Here is an 18,936-nt window from a genome sequence, read left to right as displayed (position 1 = left end):
CTACACGAACTGTATGAAAAATACACGAACTCCAGAATCATGGCAGAAGAAGCAGCCTTGCGAACACGCAGTGCATACAAATTTAAGAAGATAAAATGACGTAAATGTTAATATTATGATAAAAGGCACCCTGTAGTCAATTAAGAGACCAATACCAGAACATTTAGAGTAAAATATCTGAAAAAATTAATTCAGTGCTTTTCTTTTTTCAAATTAGACATCTTAAACCCAAATAAAACACATGTAAAACACTCAGAGTTGAATAAAGTGAGATAGGGGTCATAAAAACTTTAACTCCACTTTCTATATATCTACCTCTGTGCAGTGATGCATGTAACTGTGGCCAATATTGACTGATGGTATCAGCAAGTATCAGCCGAATGGTGCTGTGAACTTACTGTTAAGTGATGTAAGCACAATGCAAGACACTGTGTGAGTGTTTTATAAAACCTATAAGAAATAAGTTAGAGCAATATCCTGTGTTTGGGTATAGGAGGATTTACAATGATTGTACGCGAAGTCCCGGATGCAGCACAGTGAGCCACAAAGAGCAGCTTGTTTGATGGATTTCATCTTTAAACTAAAAAGCTTCCTGATCAGCACCTTTGACACTCAGCGAATAAACATGTGCCAAAAATAACGTCCCTGTGAAGTTGTTGAATGGCGCAGAGACATAATGGGATTATTAAGGAAACGGTGACAACGTTTTCCATAAAATAAAAGCAGGTATAAATAAACCTGCTCATGAATAACAGAAACACTTTGCTGTCACTATAAAACGCACCTTTGATGGATAGAAATAACAGTAATCGCGTACGGGAAAGGTCACTAAAAGACAAGGTTATCGCTGCATTTATGAGGTTTTTTCATGATTCTGTTTCCCTGTACTGGAATGTCTTTACTCTGATTTTGTTGTATTTGTGATTTTAAGTTGAGATGTTAAAACAACACAGATTAGGTGTTGTAGTTTATTGCTGTTTAGATGGCATATTGACGTACCTGACTTGTTATCAGCACTGTTGCACTTGAATGGCTTTTCTAACTAGTCAAAGTCAGTCTGCACACTGGAACTCTCAGTTATGTCCTTTTACCATGTTACAGATTAAACATTAGTGAAACAAACAATGCTATGTGTCACATGAATATGCACGGTTTCTCAAAAGTACCTTAGATTCAACTAAATATTTACTTTAATGTGCACACTCGTGTACTTTCTTGGGACTTTCCAAAGTCTTTACCGACTTCAGCGGCTGTTTATGGGAATTTTCACAGTTGTAAACCAGTGTTTCAGATTATTCAGACAAGAAGAACCACAAGAATTTACAAATATACTGTAATCCCCAACAGAAACTACTTTGAAAGTTTTTTCCCCCCACTGGAACCAGCTCCAATATTTATAACAGCAGGTAGTCGGGCTATAGTGATCGGCGTTAGCCTGCTCTGTCAGCATGAATCTGTCAGCCTGTTGTTTGCACCTGGGTATAACTAATATCATCTGTCAGAGCTCTCCAAAATTTTCACTGAGGAAAAAGAAGATGGGTCATTATGGAGCTGGAAGATATGTCATCTTGTGCCTTGACGTGCCTTGACGCACCTTGGAGACATGCCTGTGAGATCAAAGCAAACGGGAGGGCAAGTTATTTCGAGCCGGGGAGCCACAGAATCCTTCTTTGCATTTCGCTGTAGCATCTGTTGCATAACCGGTGATGGCGTGAACTGTTATTGGCGCCGAGTTTACAAGGCAGGAGGAAGATTTAATCTCGATTAGAACTAGCTGTGTAATGACATCCTTTCTCTTCCTGCGTTTTTGGAGCAATGTAAGAACGAGAAAACCCCAGTGAAGGAGAGCGTTCTGCTTTAGACCCCATGCTGTAAGCTCTCTAACACAGGTTGGAGAGAGGATGACAGATATTCAGCTGAGACTCTGCTACATTGGGTCTGTATTGTTAAAAAGCTGTCAGATTGTCATGACAGTATCCCCACAGGTTATGAATTCATTTTAACATGCAACAACACAACTGTCTCGTCTGAGGAAGAACATCTACACTCACGCTGCAGCTGCTTAGAAAGCGAGCTGCTGACAGAGGCTTGATTTTTCCAAGATTGCCCTGGCATATGAGGAAACAATTCGAAAGCGAGTTGTGTGCATAGATGATCGTTGTATGTTTACATGGCAAATGCAATTGCGTAATTATGTGGAAAATTAACAAGCACTTTGCAAAAGGGGTCAACGGCAGCCGTGAAACCTTGACTGTAATATTGAAAGAGGAATGTTAACCTTCATAAAAAAGGCAAAATAGAGTTAAGAGGATATCATTGTGCAGCAATGATAATTAAGTCTCTTCAGGTAACCACCCCCTCCCCTTCGTGTCTCAATAGGCCCGATCCTGTGCTGAAATGTCAATGATGATGAGTCCCCTCGACGGCTCTGCAGAGACGGAGGGCTGATTAGCTTATCACTTGGAGAGCAGGCGGACGATGATTATCGCCCTCAGAGCAGCACAGCCTGATTATCGAGAGCTCTTATTAATGACTCATCTTTAGCTTTGCATTGCGCTATGTTGTTGTTTGCATATTTGTGTAGCCAGTGCTACACAAGCTCCAGTATCCATCTGTGATGGCTTTACTCCATGTGGGAATCACTGCAGAGGATCTCAGGGATGAAAAAGTCTTAAACGTTCATGTTGACCTACCTTCTTGCCTTAAAGGGCAAAACCCAAAACATACATCTGCATTTCTTTTTACATCGTCACGCCTTCATTTAAAAAAAACAAAAAAACAACATTTTAGATGTAGCTCTGTAATTTTTAAACATCCTGATATGCACTAGAGACACTATATAGAGCATCTCATCTGGCCTGGGAATGGCTCTGGATCCCCCAGGAGGAGCTAAAAATTGAAGCTGTAGACAGCGACAGCTGGACAACCTCGCTTTGCATGCAACCGCTGCAGTCCGACTCTGGATAAACGGCAAAGGGTAGAGGGACGCGCAGCCAGTTTTAGTGCTGTAATTAAAATTCAGAAACAACATAAAATTGAAAAAAGCAAGAGTTCAAGACGTTCATCTGTGAGCTGCACATTACAGCCGATTGTGCGCTCTTGGCCTTTGGGATAGGCGCACAGTTATTTTAATTTTTCTCCATGCAGGATATTTTCATTTATTAATAACTGGAATAAGCCTAGAGGCTTTAAAAAAATCCAAATTTTTTCGAAAGCAAAGGGCAGTTTGTATAAAATATTCCAGCAATTTTCTCAGTTTAAAAAACATATTTTGCTTCTTTGCATAAATCCTGGTTGAATACTAAGATAAGATAAGATAAGATAAGATAGAACTTTATTAATCCCTCGGGTGGGTTCCTCTGGGAAATTCGATTTCCAAAAAAGCACAGCACCGACAGAAGTTACAGAGTTATACACACACACATATATATAAATACAGAGACAATATAAATAAAATATACGAAGGGGATAAATAGAATAATAGAATACTATGTAGCAACCTGACCCTGGAGCCTCTGTTAGCTTTAAAAAGTGGTCTGTAGCGCAAAGGTCCCAGGCCCACTGTGGTCGATGATGTCAGACAGACAAAATGTCAAGAAGTGTATCTGGGGAGAACTGATGCTCTGTGTGTTTGTGGAGAGGTTTGAGGCAGTGGTTGTCATTGTTGCCATGAGAGTTGATCATAGGTATCGTTGCTGGGTTAAAATGTCAACGACCGTGCAAAGCAGCTGGATGCTCTGCAAGTTCCTACTCGGAAGGGCTTAATGATGTGTTTTTAGCATGTGATATTTCCCCCTTAACTGTTAAAAACCTTCATATTCATAACACTAATGACCTTGCTGAACAGAATAGTTAAGGACGCACCAGTCGGGAAAGTCTAGGCTGATGCCGATGTTTAAAAATGACAATTTAGCAGATGTGCAATGCGAATGGTTTTTAAATGTCGTTGTTATTTATTTCCCCATTTGTCACGGGAAAAAGAGAAATCAAAAAGCAACTGCACTGTTTTCAGTCTTCCAACTCTTCGTCACACAATCACGCATTGAGTGATTGATGTGACACAATGGTTTAGCATCAGCCGCTGCCATATTTAAATGTCTTATTTGCTGAAGAGCCAATGGCTGCTAAAGAAGCCATTATTATCCAGGGCATGACTACAGACTCGGTAATCAAAACTACTGAAACGTAAGAAAAATCAGTTGCAAAGTCATACAGTAAACTTATTTTCACACATGCGTTGGGGTCCAAAACATTTCAAACATAATTTAACCATCTGACATCTTTAGCCTGTCAGCTTCTTTTTACTAAGCCTGTGTGATATTTGATCGAGAACTGAGTCGGTATTTTCCTGGAGATTTTACAGAAAGCTGGTGGACTTTGCATCCTGCCTCTTGCATGTTTTACCTAGCCAGCACTCTTGCCAAGACTAGACTATTTACAGCTGTTGAGAGTGTGTCCTGTTGTCTGCTAAATGTGAGAAAGAGAAACGCTGTCCTGAGTTTGTCTGTGAAAACAGCTTAAGTCAAGTTTAATCTGACACCCGCCACAATACAGGCTGCTCTCACATTGGGACCTGCAGTTAAAAGGCTCAAGACTCAAATGCCAAAGGCTCTTCCTGCTGAGGGTGAAAATCATCAGGAGCAGATCGCTGATGCCCGTTGAGAGCTTGTGAAAGATTCGCACACTACACACGCTGTTTAGTAATATGGACTGCTGTTTGTGTTTGCACGACTTTGTTTTTGTCTGTGTCAGAATCGATACATGCGGCGATGATTATCACCCAGCATAAAATGAAGTCTTATTGCTTATAAAAAAACTTTTCCTTTTAATTGCAGCTTTTCACTTCTTAATTTTTGGCTCTAGGTTTTGTTATTGATCAAAGATTAAAATCTTAATGACTTCCCACGACTCTTTGTGGGCCAGTGAATGATGAACTATTGAGTTTGTATTGCGGGATCTTGCATAATACGTTTGGCTTGTGTTTGTGCCATCAAAGAAGTAGTTTCAAAAATCTCTAGTGCAGCTCTTACAGCCAGGGGTAGACTTTGGCTTGGTAGGTCACTCTCAGAAATTTTAAACTTGTTGCCATGGATACAGCTTTTGTGTCCGAGACAATATCACAAGCCTGTATTGTGTGTGTGTCTTTGCATGTCCTAAAAAAGAAGGTGTGCAGTTATAATTAGTGGGAATATTTCGGAGTTTGGGTTGATGTAAGAAGCTCAATCCGCCCAGCTTACTACAGGAAGCAGGTTTTACTTCATCACCGTGGGTGCCAAAGAGCCAGCAAGCATGTGTCTGCACTTGGTCAGCAATTTTCCTTTTTCTTTTTTCTTCTTTTTTTTCCACCTCTGAGGAAACGGGTTACTAAGCAAATTCCAGATCACATTTCTAGACATAAAGCGTATCATGGCTAACACCTTGGCATTCCTTTGTGATTCTACAGCAAACAGGTGTCAGTGGGAAGAGGGATTACAGAGCGTAGCAACAGGAAGAGGGCCATGAATCACAATGGAGCTGATCCAAGGATGGTCGGAGCACGGTTTATTCTTACAGGGTCCAGTCAGGTTTCACAGCATCACGAATGCCTTTGCAGATGACGTAAAAATGCACACATAAAGTCTCTTGCATACATACTCACACGATCAGTGTGGCCTCCTTTGCTAGTTTGACTTTTACCTGCATGCAGAGTAAAAAAATGGCCTTTCATACCCTGCTCAGTTTTCATTTTCCCATTCTTTTATTCAGGCATTCTTCCTCCCTGTCTTATTCTCGCTCCCTCTCTTTCACACTCATTCTTTTGCTCACGACCCTATTTTCAGTCGGCCTGGCTGGCTGCTGCTCCGTGGCGGCTCCCAAGCGGGGGCCCTTTTGTTGGAACAGCTTTGGTGGAATTAAAAAGGGTGCCAAGACAACCCCCCCACCCCAACTCTACTCTTCCTCTCTCAATCCACTCTTCTGCTTTCAGTTCTTCTAGGCCTCATTGTTTAGAAAGGGAGGGAGGGAGCTAGAGGGGAAATTCAAAAGTGTGAAAGTGTTTAGACAAGCGTCCCTGTTCTGTGTCCTAGTCTGTCCTCAGCATTCCCGTTACACAGACCACACCGACCTGCGTCCTTCCTTTCCTCCTGTTTATTCACCTCTCCAGATATAGCCTGCTGGTGACAAAATGGAAATTGCTTTTTACCATTTGTGTGCGAGTGCAGCGACCGGTCAGGCTGCGGCGTGACTTTGTGACATTTGCAGTTGTACCCATGTGGGCGATTAATAATTACAGTAACATTGTTTGCTTCACTTACATCATTATGGAGCTCCTGCAATGACTTTTTCCAATTGAGAAATTTAAGGCAGCGGTCTTGCTTTCCAAAATTGGACCATGTTGGCAGTCACTAAATCACTACTGGCACATTGCTAATCGTTGGTGAAAAGAGCCATTCTGGACAATGTGCAAGATGATTAAAGTGTCCATGTCTTTAATGAACAAAACATCAGAATACATTTTAAAACAGGAGTAACTGAATCATCTGACATTTACGATCCTCATAAAATAAAAAATTACCTTCTTAAACCAGATTGCAGTAACTGGAAAAAAGGGTCTATTTCTCTTCCATTACCTTTTACCACTCTGTCAACAGGTCACATGATACCATTTATTTAAGCAATGAAATGCATGGTTTTAGATATACTTCTTTTTATTTGACCACTAAATAAATCCTTTTTACCATATTATTAGAGATCCATAAGGTTTTATGAGACATGGTCAAGGACACGCTGTAGCCTCAAAGGATTCTGGGGGTACTGGACTGAAATGGGATCTGGGGAGGCCGGAGACCGTCTCAGTGCTTTGGGCTCTTGGTGGTGCTTCCTACACAGTTTTTGTGGTTTGGTGGGATACATAGTTATATAGTGATGTGGCCTGCTATTGGAGTGCTTTTGCTATAGTTTAATTTGCCTGCATCCAAGTAGCATCCAGATCAATGCCAGGACCATTTGTTTCCCTGCTGAACACTGGATTATAACAAGACGATCAATGTTATCCCCATCACCTCTCCGTGGTTCTAATACTGTGGTATATTGGTGTAAAAATACAGTATATTTTCTTATTAAGTGAAAGAGAGGAATCTTATATCATAGCAGAAAGACTTCTTTCTCAGCACAAGTGAGAAAATGAAATGGCTTCAGCCTTAATGCAGTCTTTGGCCTTGATCACAGATTGCTTTTTATCTCAAATAACAGAGTGAAATTTATTTGCTAAAAAAAGACATTGAACATAACATCACCTACTATCAATCTTTTCGTGTCTGCCAGTTTCAGAATTGGTCATGTCCATTCTTCTAGTTGATTGAATCGAAATTGAAACCTACTTCACTGTTGTGGATTTTTATTCCTGCAAACCAGTATGATATATATATAAAAAAAGAAGTTCATTTCCTGTTATAGTTCAAGTGCAAGCTCTAGAAAGGGCAGGGCATTTCGGTGTTGTTCCTGGATCCTCTTCTTTTTTTTCTCTTATTTGTAATAGCAAATATTCATTTTCAGTTCTTCATTCAGTGTGGCATAATGTTGGCCTTCTGTTTGACCTCCTAAAACTGTTGAACTCACTGTTGAACTTCAAGAGTTTTACAACTCCTGGAATTTCCTGACATTTGGTGAAAAAAAGCATGGAAAGGAAAATCTGTGTCTTAGGGGAATGAAGAACGCTAACATCTCACTAAAGTAATCGATTTGATTTGGAAGATTATAAAAAGCGGTTTTATCTTGGCTTTTCAGCCTGGAGACTGTTCTAGCAACAAGTTCTAGAGGTCAGTGGCTAACCAGCCAGTAGAGAGTGAGCAAATGAGCAAAAGAGAGAGAGATAAAGAGATAGAAAGGGTGGGTCGGTGATGGTGGTGGGAGATCTGTTTGTACTGATGAAATGTTAAAATGAAACTGGGCTGAAGACAAGGATTTGTGCACCTCTAACACTCTGGCTCGTCTCTCACCTCTGTTAACATCTTCAATATCACTGCCTGAACCAAATGCATCCCCGATGCACGCACATGCATGTGCACGTCTGTCGATGGGAGCCATCCTGATCAGCTGCGTCTGCTCTGACAGTGTTGTTTCTTATTTGCATAATACAAGCTAACATCTCTTCCCCTTTCCATGTTCACAAGTGACTACTGTTTAAACAGCCCATTTGTATTCAAGTCACATGCACATTAAAAGAGAATACCAGTGTCATTTAGAGTTACAGCCCATTTACTACCTTCTCTTTCTAGTGTATGTTTCCCCCCGATCATTCTGCAATGCATGCCATATGTAATTAGATCATTTTTAGGTCATTTTTCAATATATAGCCTGTGGTTATTTCAAACCTGGCTGCAAATGAATTGGCTGTCCTGGCAGACAAAGCAGTTGCATGCAAAAGAAGCCATGGATATGACAATTAAGTTTGTCAGGCTGCATATATTTCAGGGATTATTTCCTGGCAGAGACTGTCATGCCTTATGTGGCTGTCAGTCACCTGACAGGAAACAGTCTACATTTATATTAACAACAGGACTTGGTTTCCTGTCAGGCTTCAGTGAGAGACATTGAAATATTCTCTTTGCTAGGAGAGGTCACTGAATGTGCAGAACGATAAGCAAACGGATGCTTGAATGTGCAAACAGTAACCTAGAAAAACAATAGAAACATCCGCCTGCATATAAGTGTACCCTTTAAGAAAGTTAATAGTTGTCTTCCTATAGTGCATTACTTCTGTTACCTTCGTGCATGCCTTTATCCTCACAGCACACTTTAAAACATTTTAAGGCTTTTCTTTAATGTTAAGATGTCATCCAGAGATTGAAATATCTGCATAGCTTGATGCCTCTAAGTGCATTTCTATATATAGTCTTTTTATAGCAAGAGTTGTAGAAAGGGTTCAATAGAGCCTTTTGTGGCTTAAGTGGAAACTGTGAAAGATGTGTGTGTGTTTGGTGTCTGAAGTTTAAAATCTGTATGGATGGAATTAAGGGAGCCCGCTAAAGCTCTGTAACTCTCGCCTCATCTGCTCTTGTGGCGAGGGGCTCAAGGCTACATTAGCTACTGCTAAGACTAAGCTGAGTGTTTGACCGAGCTGTTGGAAATTACGTTTGGGTAAATTTGGCTCTGTGTTTTGACGGGGCAGCACGCATGTAATAAGATCTGTTGTGTTGATTTTAATCTAAAAAACGGTATGATTATAGGAGTGCTATAGGAATGTAGCATTCAAGTAGTGAAGTCTAGCAAAAGTACAGATGATGGGTCCGTTATCCTCAGGTGGCATAGTCGATACCTTCCCATGTCTATTAGCACAACTCTAAATATTATGTATATGATAAAAATGTTGTAATCTGAGGACTGTATAAAGCCACAATATGATATTTCTATATGTATACTGAATTCTGTCCACGTGACCCAAAAATAACTGCTTCATCTCACATCCAAACAGTATATCCCGATGTGGAATCAGGCTTCCTCATTCCTTGTCTTTTCCTTGGGGTTGCTTCCCAGTCTCATTACGTGCTCCTGCATCTATGCTTCTGCACCTCCCCAAGTCAGATGTTGGTGGAAAGTTTTAGTTTGACAGCTGCAGAACAATGTTTTGCCTTTCTTAGTTTCTCAGTTTCTTCTCCATCCCACTCCCCGCCTAGAGCAAACTAATTCTTGACTTTCCTATCTCAGATCTAAATCTGAGGGTCAACTCTTTAAATACACAATTCACTGAGCTGAATTTCTCCCGTGAATCCAAAACTGAGTTTTTCTCTTTTTGCACAGAAAAAGGTTGATGTTCTTTTGACATTAAACTAATCAGTATTCCAGACAGAAGCAGACATCCGGTCTTTTGGTGGCCGCCAATAAAGGTTTTCTTTTGCATGATAGAATTACCGGGTTTATTCAAAAGGAGGGTTTTCCTTCTTTAATGATATATTATTGTCAAATGACTCGATATTGCCCGGTGCTTTTCTACAGGCCCTGTGGGCTTTCTTCTCATAGCTCATTTCATTATTTCTCCTCCCTGCTGCTTTTGATGCTTACACTTACCTGTCAGTTAGTCAGTTTAAAGTATGTTTGGCTATTTCTTTCTGTCTTTCTGTCTTTCTTTCTTTTATCTAAGAGAGGATTCTGTCCAAGTCCTGCTTAATTAGACCAAATGAAAGTGCAAAACAGATTAGTGAGGCTAGTGCTTGTAAATAGCTTCTGCTGAACATCTGTCACCCTTGTAACCACTGTGTCCTTGTCGGCATCATGGGGCTCAGGATATACGTGGTGGTCAGATGGCTCTGCACAAATGTCTGTGTGTGTGTGTGTCTGTGAGAGAGAGAGAGTGTGAGTGTACTTGTAAGATTTTCTCTTAGGATCTGTATAACTTTTGTAACCTGAGAGTGAAGCCTGTTTTTGAAAATTTGGGCTATTTTTGCCTACTTGAAATTTAGAATAAGATTCTGTTCGAGGGTTCAGGTTAGATTTACTGAAGTTTTAAGTTTGCAGATTTTTGGCCAAGCACTTAGTTGCAATTCTTTGGATAAAGTGGTAACAAAGAGAACATTGCTATGATAGCGTGCAAGTGCATGTCTGCTATTTCTCTCTCTGTGTGTGTGCGTGCGCTTGTGACAAAGGCCCTCTGTTAGCTGCACTGATACAGCCACTGTGGACTATGTGATGGGTGAGGATGTGAGTCAATGTGACACACAGAGGCATGCACACACATCTTTAACCATCTTTTCTTCCTCTACCCCTGAGATCGTTCTTTTCTCATCTCCTAATATATATTGGAAATGGATCATAGCACATGGACTTAAATAATACTGCAATTGTCAAAACCCAAAACTCATTAATGACATAAAGCGCTTCACTGTGGCTCAAAAGACTTGTACACTCTAGTCACACATGAACTGCTTCCATGGGAGAAAACATTTATATTTCACAGTTTTTCACATTTTTTTAAAAAAGCACAGAAGGTTCTGATTTAAATTAGGAGACTCTCATTCCCTGAATGTTTTCTCCTATTTTAAGAAGCCTGGTTCATTTTCAATGCATTTATTAGTGCAGATGCATGCTCATTATAGAAAAAGAACAATAACTAAAGAGCTTAAACTGAGCAGTGTAAATCTGAAGCTATGGTTGATAAATGGTTTTAAATAAGGTTGGGGACAATGAAGGATAGTATAGCTGACTAGCAAAAATGAATAATGTGCTATTGTGAGCCAGGCAATTATGGCAATAATCTGCTAATCTGCCTGCCACATTGAAATTGGAATATCCTACCATCCATTTTCTAATACGCTTATGCTGTTTGATGCTGTGGGGAATGCAGCACATTTAAAGTAATGCACTGACTGAGAAGCGGTGCGCGCCCTTAAACCAGGTTGTGATATTTTACCTCAAGTCTGCCAAAAGTCTTAAAATTGAAAAATTTGAATAAAAACAACACCTTTATTTAAAAATGCTGGCATACACATATTTACCTGCTGTACTTAAAAAATACAGTGCCATGTTTATTAAAACATTTTATGTTCTTCTGTATTTGTTTGCATTGTTGCAAGCTAGCAGTCTTAGCAACACTAATAGATGGTCAAAACCTGCATAGGGTCATTTTAAATAAGAAATAATTGCAACCACAATAGGCCCTGCAGTCCATGGCGGGCAGTTCTTAACCTCTGCATCTTATTTTATTTAGTAACCGCACATCAGAGTGGATTAGCCAGCTGTCACAAATGAAGATTTTAGTGTTATTCTGGGGGGAATAACTCTTTGAATCTAAATTCTGAGTTTGTATTTTTTGTATAAATTTAAGTTGAGATATGAACCATGTTGTTTCCCAAAAATATGACATTTTCAAATAATTTAAAACCCTAAATAATACTCCAGGTTAGCAATATATTTGAGAAAAGGTAGTTAGCGCTAAAGATACCTGAAAGAAGAACTCCCAAAATTTTAGCTTTATTAGTAAAATGTTCGGTATAAAAAGAGAATCTGAAAGAAACAAGAAGTAAAATTAAGTGGGGCTCAGCATTGTGTGAAAGCCTGTGGCTAAATACTTTAACAATGTAGGGATAAACAAAGTGTAACCTTTGAAAAATCAGAATCAGAAATTGACTTTTTGTTGTGAGCTTACTGACAGGAGCTGTACATGAATTTGATGAGGTTTTGTAAAACTGTAACTTTAATTTCTAATTACTGTCAACTAAAGCCAACAATAGGTGTCAAGGTGACAAAGGAGCGACTAAAGCATTGATACTGTTACTGCTTAAAGTTATAAAAACAGTTTGGAAAGTTGTATTGCTGTTTTATAAGTACAGTTTTAGCCATCGCCACAGCATGTAATTTTTTGAGATGGTCTCTCCTTTCATATTCGAGAAAGTGAATTTCACTGAGCCAGCGACTCTCCTCCTCCCTGCCATGGTGTTTGTGCTTACCTCAAAAAACTCCATTAACTAAGGAGCTTGGATTGGAAAATAGAAATGACTTGTGTGCCTGGGTTTCTGACCTCTCCACCCCCTCATCCCAGAGTCTATTTCCAGGTAGTGGGCTTTTCGAAATGTGAGGATGATTTCTTAATCCCCAGGGGTGCATCTGAGGATGGAAGCGAAATGCTTCAGCTGTTCTCGTTTCCCACCATGCAAGCGGCCTGATGGGTGGTAGACTGCCGACTGCCCAGTTAGCTGGACGGAGAGAAAAGTGTGCTAATGAGATGTGTGCTGCTCTTTCATGTGTGTCCTCTCCTCTTCGCAGCATGCCATTTCTCTGTGGGTGTCTAAGCTATAAGCTTCTAGGTTTCTGACTGTTAATGTACAAAGTGACCGTGCCTGAACTGAAAGTTAAATACGGTTGGAATTGAATCAGGCGTTTTTCAATATGAAAGGGAGTGTAAAGGGCCGTGTGCTAATGAGAGGGTTTGGATCATCATTCGTTCCTTACAGTCATCAGTGGCATAAAACCGGCCAACAGGAACAGAAGACAGAACAAGGACCGGGATGACAGCGCTCGCTAAAAGCTTAAACAAAATCAGTCGACAGCCAAAGTAATTTATTAATGAGTAAAAGGAATTATGGCACATCTCTATAAAAGTCTTCTTTGGAGGATTACACCATTAAAAACAAATTACTAAATTGCAGGTCACTCGTATATTAGGTTTATGTGTTCAATCAGGGAGATCTGTAAGGACTCATCTGCCTGCTTCCTTGAATCTTTGGCTTTCCCACGCTGTCAAACATTACACTCGACTAATCATCTTCTCGCCCGCCTGCTTTGAGCTAATCAGCCTCTACTCTGCGTGGTTTAAATCTTTGGTTTAAGCCATGATGGTGCATCGAAGTCTAATTTACAAATAGATTATATAAGGTCTCATTTACAGATGTCCCATGATAACTCCTTATTTAAGTTACATAATAAGCTCAGTTATATTGTTGTTGATATAAAAGTGACTGATACAGGCTACCTCTTTATCTCCACACCATATAGTATGATATTCAAGATGCACAAAAATCCCTCACAGATAAGAAGAATGTTGATACAAATCCTTAAAAACACCCCCAAAAGTCAAGATTTACTCCAGGTTGGGGATTTTGTGGAGCAGCAGACAGAGTGGAGAGCCTGCTTACTGAAGGGTTTTAAAGTAAGTATTGCGTAGGATTTTATCCTAGTTCACTTTCACAAAGTGAGTCCATGATTTCATTTTGGTGAGGCTGTTGGTGAAAGTGGATTGAGTTTCATGGACGATGGATTTAGTGGTAATGTAGAGCTACGTGTCACTGGTATAGCAGTGGAAAAGACCATGTTGATGGATGATGCTGGTTCCAAGTAGAGAATGAGCAGAAGATGACCAAGACCCAAACTCTGAGGATGTCTCGGCACATAATGGCGAGGAAGTTATTTGTTCTGATCTCTATCAGATGGAATTTCAACCAGAAGTTGCTGGTATCTGCAGTATTTTCTATTAATTTTTTTATCACAACATCCAGTCAGAGACTGTGCAGAGGCTTAAGATTGCAGAATCAAAGGAATCATTGTTTTTTTTGTTTTTGTTTTTTTTAATACCGTTTTTTCCCCCCCAGACTCTCCTGAGTACCTAAAGCACCTAATTCTGGCATTTGAGTTAATGTCTGCCTTCTGCATTTTTAATGCAGGAGGCAAAAAGTTCAAAATGAAATTTCACAGCATCTGTGTTTACTTGTTGGCTTTGACTTCTTCTTCTTTTTTGTTTTTTTTGTTTTTTACTAGACAGCACTTTTTTTCTTAGCTTTGTGAATCCTCTGCTTTTTGCAGCAAATGAAGGATGTTTATTATCTCTCATAAGTTTTAAGCGTCTACAACCTCTGTGATATGCCGGTATTGGTATATTATCCAATATCTCTACCTGAATCTAATTTCAAACTGGCATGAAGCAGACTTAATAAAAAGTTTGGTCCTTTAAATTTTCCTGTTGTATCATTTGCAGATTTGAGAGTTGGTTGGCAGTCCTGGCATGTTCCCATCAGGCGATGGGGAGGCCTGGCATACATGAGACTGCGCACGAGATTCTACTCCATAATCGTCACAGTGGGATCAGCCTTCCAAGGACAGTGGATATAATGATAAACATTGTGTGTCTGTTTTACTTAAATACATAGTACCACAGTAAAGCATATGTTGTGTTCATCACAACATGTGTAAGAGAAAGAAATTCTCTTACACAGCGATTGGTGTTATAAAACTAAACAGACTTTTATGGGCAGCCATGCAAACCTTTCGCATACTAAACATTATTAACACCGCAGAGAATAGAGTTGTCCGTCAATGAAACGGTGTCGTGATGAAATCAAATTTGCTTGTAAATGAAAGTACATTGGTTAACTTTCCAGCTGATTTTCTTTGCCGTGGTTGCACAGAAGGTGCCATCAAGCTTGTAATTGCTCCATAAGATCTCATACGGTTTCAGATGATAGTACGTCAGATGTAATTGCTTGTTAGAACCAAATGGGCAACGGCCACGAGGGGTTAAATGCCAATTAACACAGTATGAGTGTGAGTCCGGATGCAGCCAGTTGGCGCAGAGGGATAGCCATTTGCTCACTATTACTTAGGGCTCTGGGTTGACTCTGTGTTTGACTTGACAGGTCTGTCTGACCCGTCATCCTGTTGATTCTATTCTTGGTTCCTTTTTAAAAAAATAATAAATTTCTGGGATCTTGAGGTTAGTACGCTGTGACAACTCTCACACTGTCTGTTGAGTGTCAGTTTTCTGGCTCCTTTCTTTCTGAAATGACAGGGAGTGAGCGAGGACAGGAGGACTGCAACACGTCGAAGAGGAGAGTGAGGGTCCTAACCTTCCCCCACACTGTCCTCTCATCCTCGCCTTATTCTTGCTCTCTTTCACTGTCGCTCTCATGTTTTATTCTGAGAGTGTGGCTGCTGGTGCGTTTAGACTGGCTGATAGAAGGCCGTCATACATGTGAATACTCTTTCACGTGCAGCATTGCATGCATAACTGCTTGTGCACAGACACGACAATGGTCCCCACGCCGTTCAGCACACAGATTCAATGCCACATACATGAAGTAATTACAGGCACAGATACACACATACTCGCTCTCAGTCTGGTGGAACCACTCAATGGCGTCCCCCTGACAGCTATCCAGTCGCAGTCTCTTCTTGCAAAAAACAGATAAAAGCTGTTTTTTAAAGTCTTTTCCCATGTCATCTCTCTCAACTCCTGTCTCTTTTCTCTCTGCTGGCAGTGAAGTGTGGGCGTTGGCAGGATGTGCGTGTGTGTGTGCCTCGGTGTCTGCGTGGATTTGTGTATTTTGTTATACGTGTTTGCACGCATGCTGGGAATCATCTTTTTATGTCTGTGCAGATGTGTGGATGATGGATTGAGAGAGAAAGCGCCAAGTACTGACTAAAGCATCCCATGTACTTGCGTAAGTCACGAGTAGAAGCAGTAAGACAGCTGAATACCATTTGTCCACTGATACACACACATGTGCATTAAAACTGGAGCAAATTCCAGCTCTCAAAGGGTGAAAGGTGATGCATGCTCTGGATAGGTCACTAATCTATCACAGACAACCAATCATGCTCATATTCACACCTACAGTAATTTTAGAATCAGCAATTAACCCAACATGCACGTCTTTGGAGACTGTTAAAGTACCAGGAGAGAACCCATGCAGGCATGGGGGCAACAGCTGGCCAGTGGTTTCGAACATAAGAGGTGACAGTGCAAAAACCCTGCATGCGCCTGTTTGTAGTCATCCTACAAAGTTATTAATACTGGTACTGTGCCTGAAGAAACAACTGGATACCCAGATGGACTAGTTCAAAATGCTTCATCTGAGTCATTCTGTGATTTCTATGGTATGGACTAGTCAACTGTGAACTTCTCAGTTGGATGCTGACCATACCATAATATCCAGTGAAAGAAAATGATCTCTAAAAACAAATATTGGAGCTGCGCAGCCGTAGCTTTTTGTTTTGGGGAAAAGTCAGAGTGAATGTCATGGATTCCTTTTCGTCTGTTGTGCTGGCTTGTTAGTTTAATGGCACGACTACTGCCAGTGAAAGAATTACTGTCACACAGATGTCGACTCACCCACCCCTAGTATCATCTGCACGGCGTAACAAACACATACACAGAATAAGAAAGGGTGCCATTTTCTGATATACAACCACAGATGGATTAATTACGAGCTTTAATCATCCCGTTATCACCAGTGTAAGCCATACAAGTGTAGACACACTACTGTGCAGACCTTAATAAACACTTGCTTAAATGATACCATAAATTATTACACTTGTCTTCACAGATTGTATCTTAAAAAAGGCTGTGCATAGATGGTTTCAATTTTTTTCCAGCATTAGAAATATTTACAGACTGTCCTTCAGCCAATCGCAAGACAAACACAGCTGTCATCACAGAATTTAAATAGATCTTGATAATTTAAAGCTTAATCATTTTCACAAGAAAGGCGAAGGTGCTGCGACATACGCCTTCGAGCGACAGCGAACGGGTCGTGGATATCAAGAAGATGTGACGCTCAGAATGGCATTCGCATTCAGAGTTAATTAGCCTGGTGCCATATTTGGAACGAGGCGGGACAAAGAGGAAGAATTAAACAAGAATGGCACAGACAGCAGCTGGTACCTAATCCAATGAATGATTGTGTGTTATTAAAAAGCTCGCACCAGCAGTGAGATTAAAGCTTGAGCTTCAAGTCAGTTTTGATTAATAAGAAGCATGATTAATCAAGTCTGTCTCCAAAATGCACACAGAGATGGAGGGAACTTGGATACAGGCATGTATACAAACCCGCATCCACACATGCACATATATATGTACAATAACTTAGTTTGATCGTGACATTGGATGATATCCTTGACTACTGTAGCATGTGAAAGTGGGTCATCTGTGGCTCTGCCAGCAGGAGGTAATCTGTTCACCTCCTGAGATGTGAAATACTTCCTGTTTGGAGCACAGTTTCATATTTGGGTTTATGTCCTTTTGCTTTTGCAGGTCAGGTGTGGTTGTACAGGTGTTGATGTGGGTAAAGACTGTAAGGTTTTGTTTTTGTTTTCTTTGAGTAGGAAAATAAAAATAGAGGAAATATTTATTTGAAATTGTTTATGGAGAAGGCCTATACTTTTTATATTTTGTAACTGTAGCTGAGTATCAGTCAATATTCCCTGTGATTCAAAAGCTTAGCCTTCAGATTGCTGTAAATCAGGGGTCGGCAACCTTTCTGATGATGAGTGCCATCTAAAATTTCCTCAGAAGTCAATGTGCCATATCAACCATTGCATTAGGAATAAATTTAATAACACTCTATATCAACAGTTACACACTACATAGAACAACTTTACAGAACTATATTTGCTCCCAGATATTGGCAAAGTGCAGTATTGTATTTGTGTATTTCCGCAGTGCTGATGCTGTGCTGAGAGGAAAGCTCCTGAAGCATTTAAAGTGTCGTAATATGGCAATTTCAACATCGCTTGAAAAAACTGTCAGCTAACAACGTCCCTCTCACCAGTAGGCTAAGTGATTTTTAACCAATTACAAGTTGAATCTGGTAGTTGGGGTTGTTAGCTAAGATATCGTCATTAAGAAGTGAAGCAGCTAATGTGTCTATGCGAGCTAATTTGCGATGTGCACCGGTGGCCCAGCCATTTTTTTTTTTTTAATGCACCTTCTCAGATTAATTCACTGTGTGTCATGCCATCAGTTAACCCCTCGTGTGCCAGCTGTGGCACGACTGCCCAGGGTTGCTGACTAGGGATGGGTATCGTTTAGGTTTCATCCGATACCGGTGCCGAATTGGTACTTTTGAAACGGTGCCGGTGCTCAAACCGGTGCTTAAAGAATGGAGAACACAAACTTTGTCCAAAAACCTCTTATGTTTTTATTTTTAGCAGTCTCTTTTTTTCTGGAAAATGATAAGCACCGTCCAGCCCCATGCACGGGGCGATCCGTGCTAACTTGCTAATGGAGATTTACCACACCCGCAGTAGATGTGCTCGGTGTGAGGTCTTACAGCAAGCTATCAAATACGGTGCATTTCTCTGCTTTTAAAAAAACGCTATGCATCGCCAGGTGTTTCATCAGATTCGAGCTGTTACCTCCTTTGCACAGTATCACCTTAAAGGACTTGTTGCAGGCTGCTGAGTTTGCATCTTTTGCTGTAAAGTACAGCCAGACTTTTGACCGCTTCGCCTTGGGCATTTTTAATCTGTAGCTCTGCTCTAAAAGAATGTACGTACCTGGGCCCGCCTACTATCCTTGGAAAGGTAAAATGATTGGCTAGAATCCAAAGTGTATGACATTTCAGGAAAAAAAAAAAGGCAACGAAATAAAGCACTGAAATGTGCGCTGCTTTTCGGTCTGGTTACTACCGTTTATGTCAGAACCGATACCGGTACCCATCCCTATTGCTGACTCCTGCTGTAAATGCTTCTTTT

General features: G+C 40.5%; 1 protein-coding gene across 3 annotated transcripts in view; it reads left to right on the top strand.

Moving 5' to 3' along the window:
* The window catches only part of LOC308384228 (poliovirus receptor-like), a 355,455-nt gene that overhangs the window by 1,343 nt on the left and 335,176 nt on the right, over positions 1–18,936 (top strand). The window lies entirely within an intron of this gene.

This window comes from Rhamphochromis sp. 'chilingali' (assembly GCF_963969265.1).
Source record: "Rhamphochromis sp. 'chilingali' genome assembly, chromosome: 17".
NCBI lineage: Eukaryota > Metazoa > Chordata > Actinopteri > Cichliformes > Cichlidae > Rhamphochromis > Rhamphochromis sp. 'chilingali'.
This window is presented reverse-complemented; position numbering and strand designations above follow the sequence as displayed.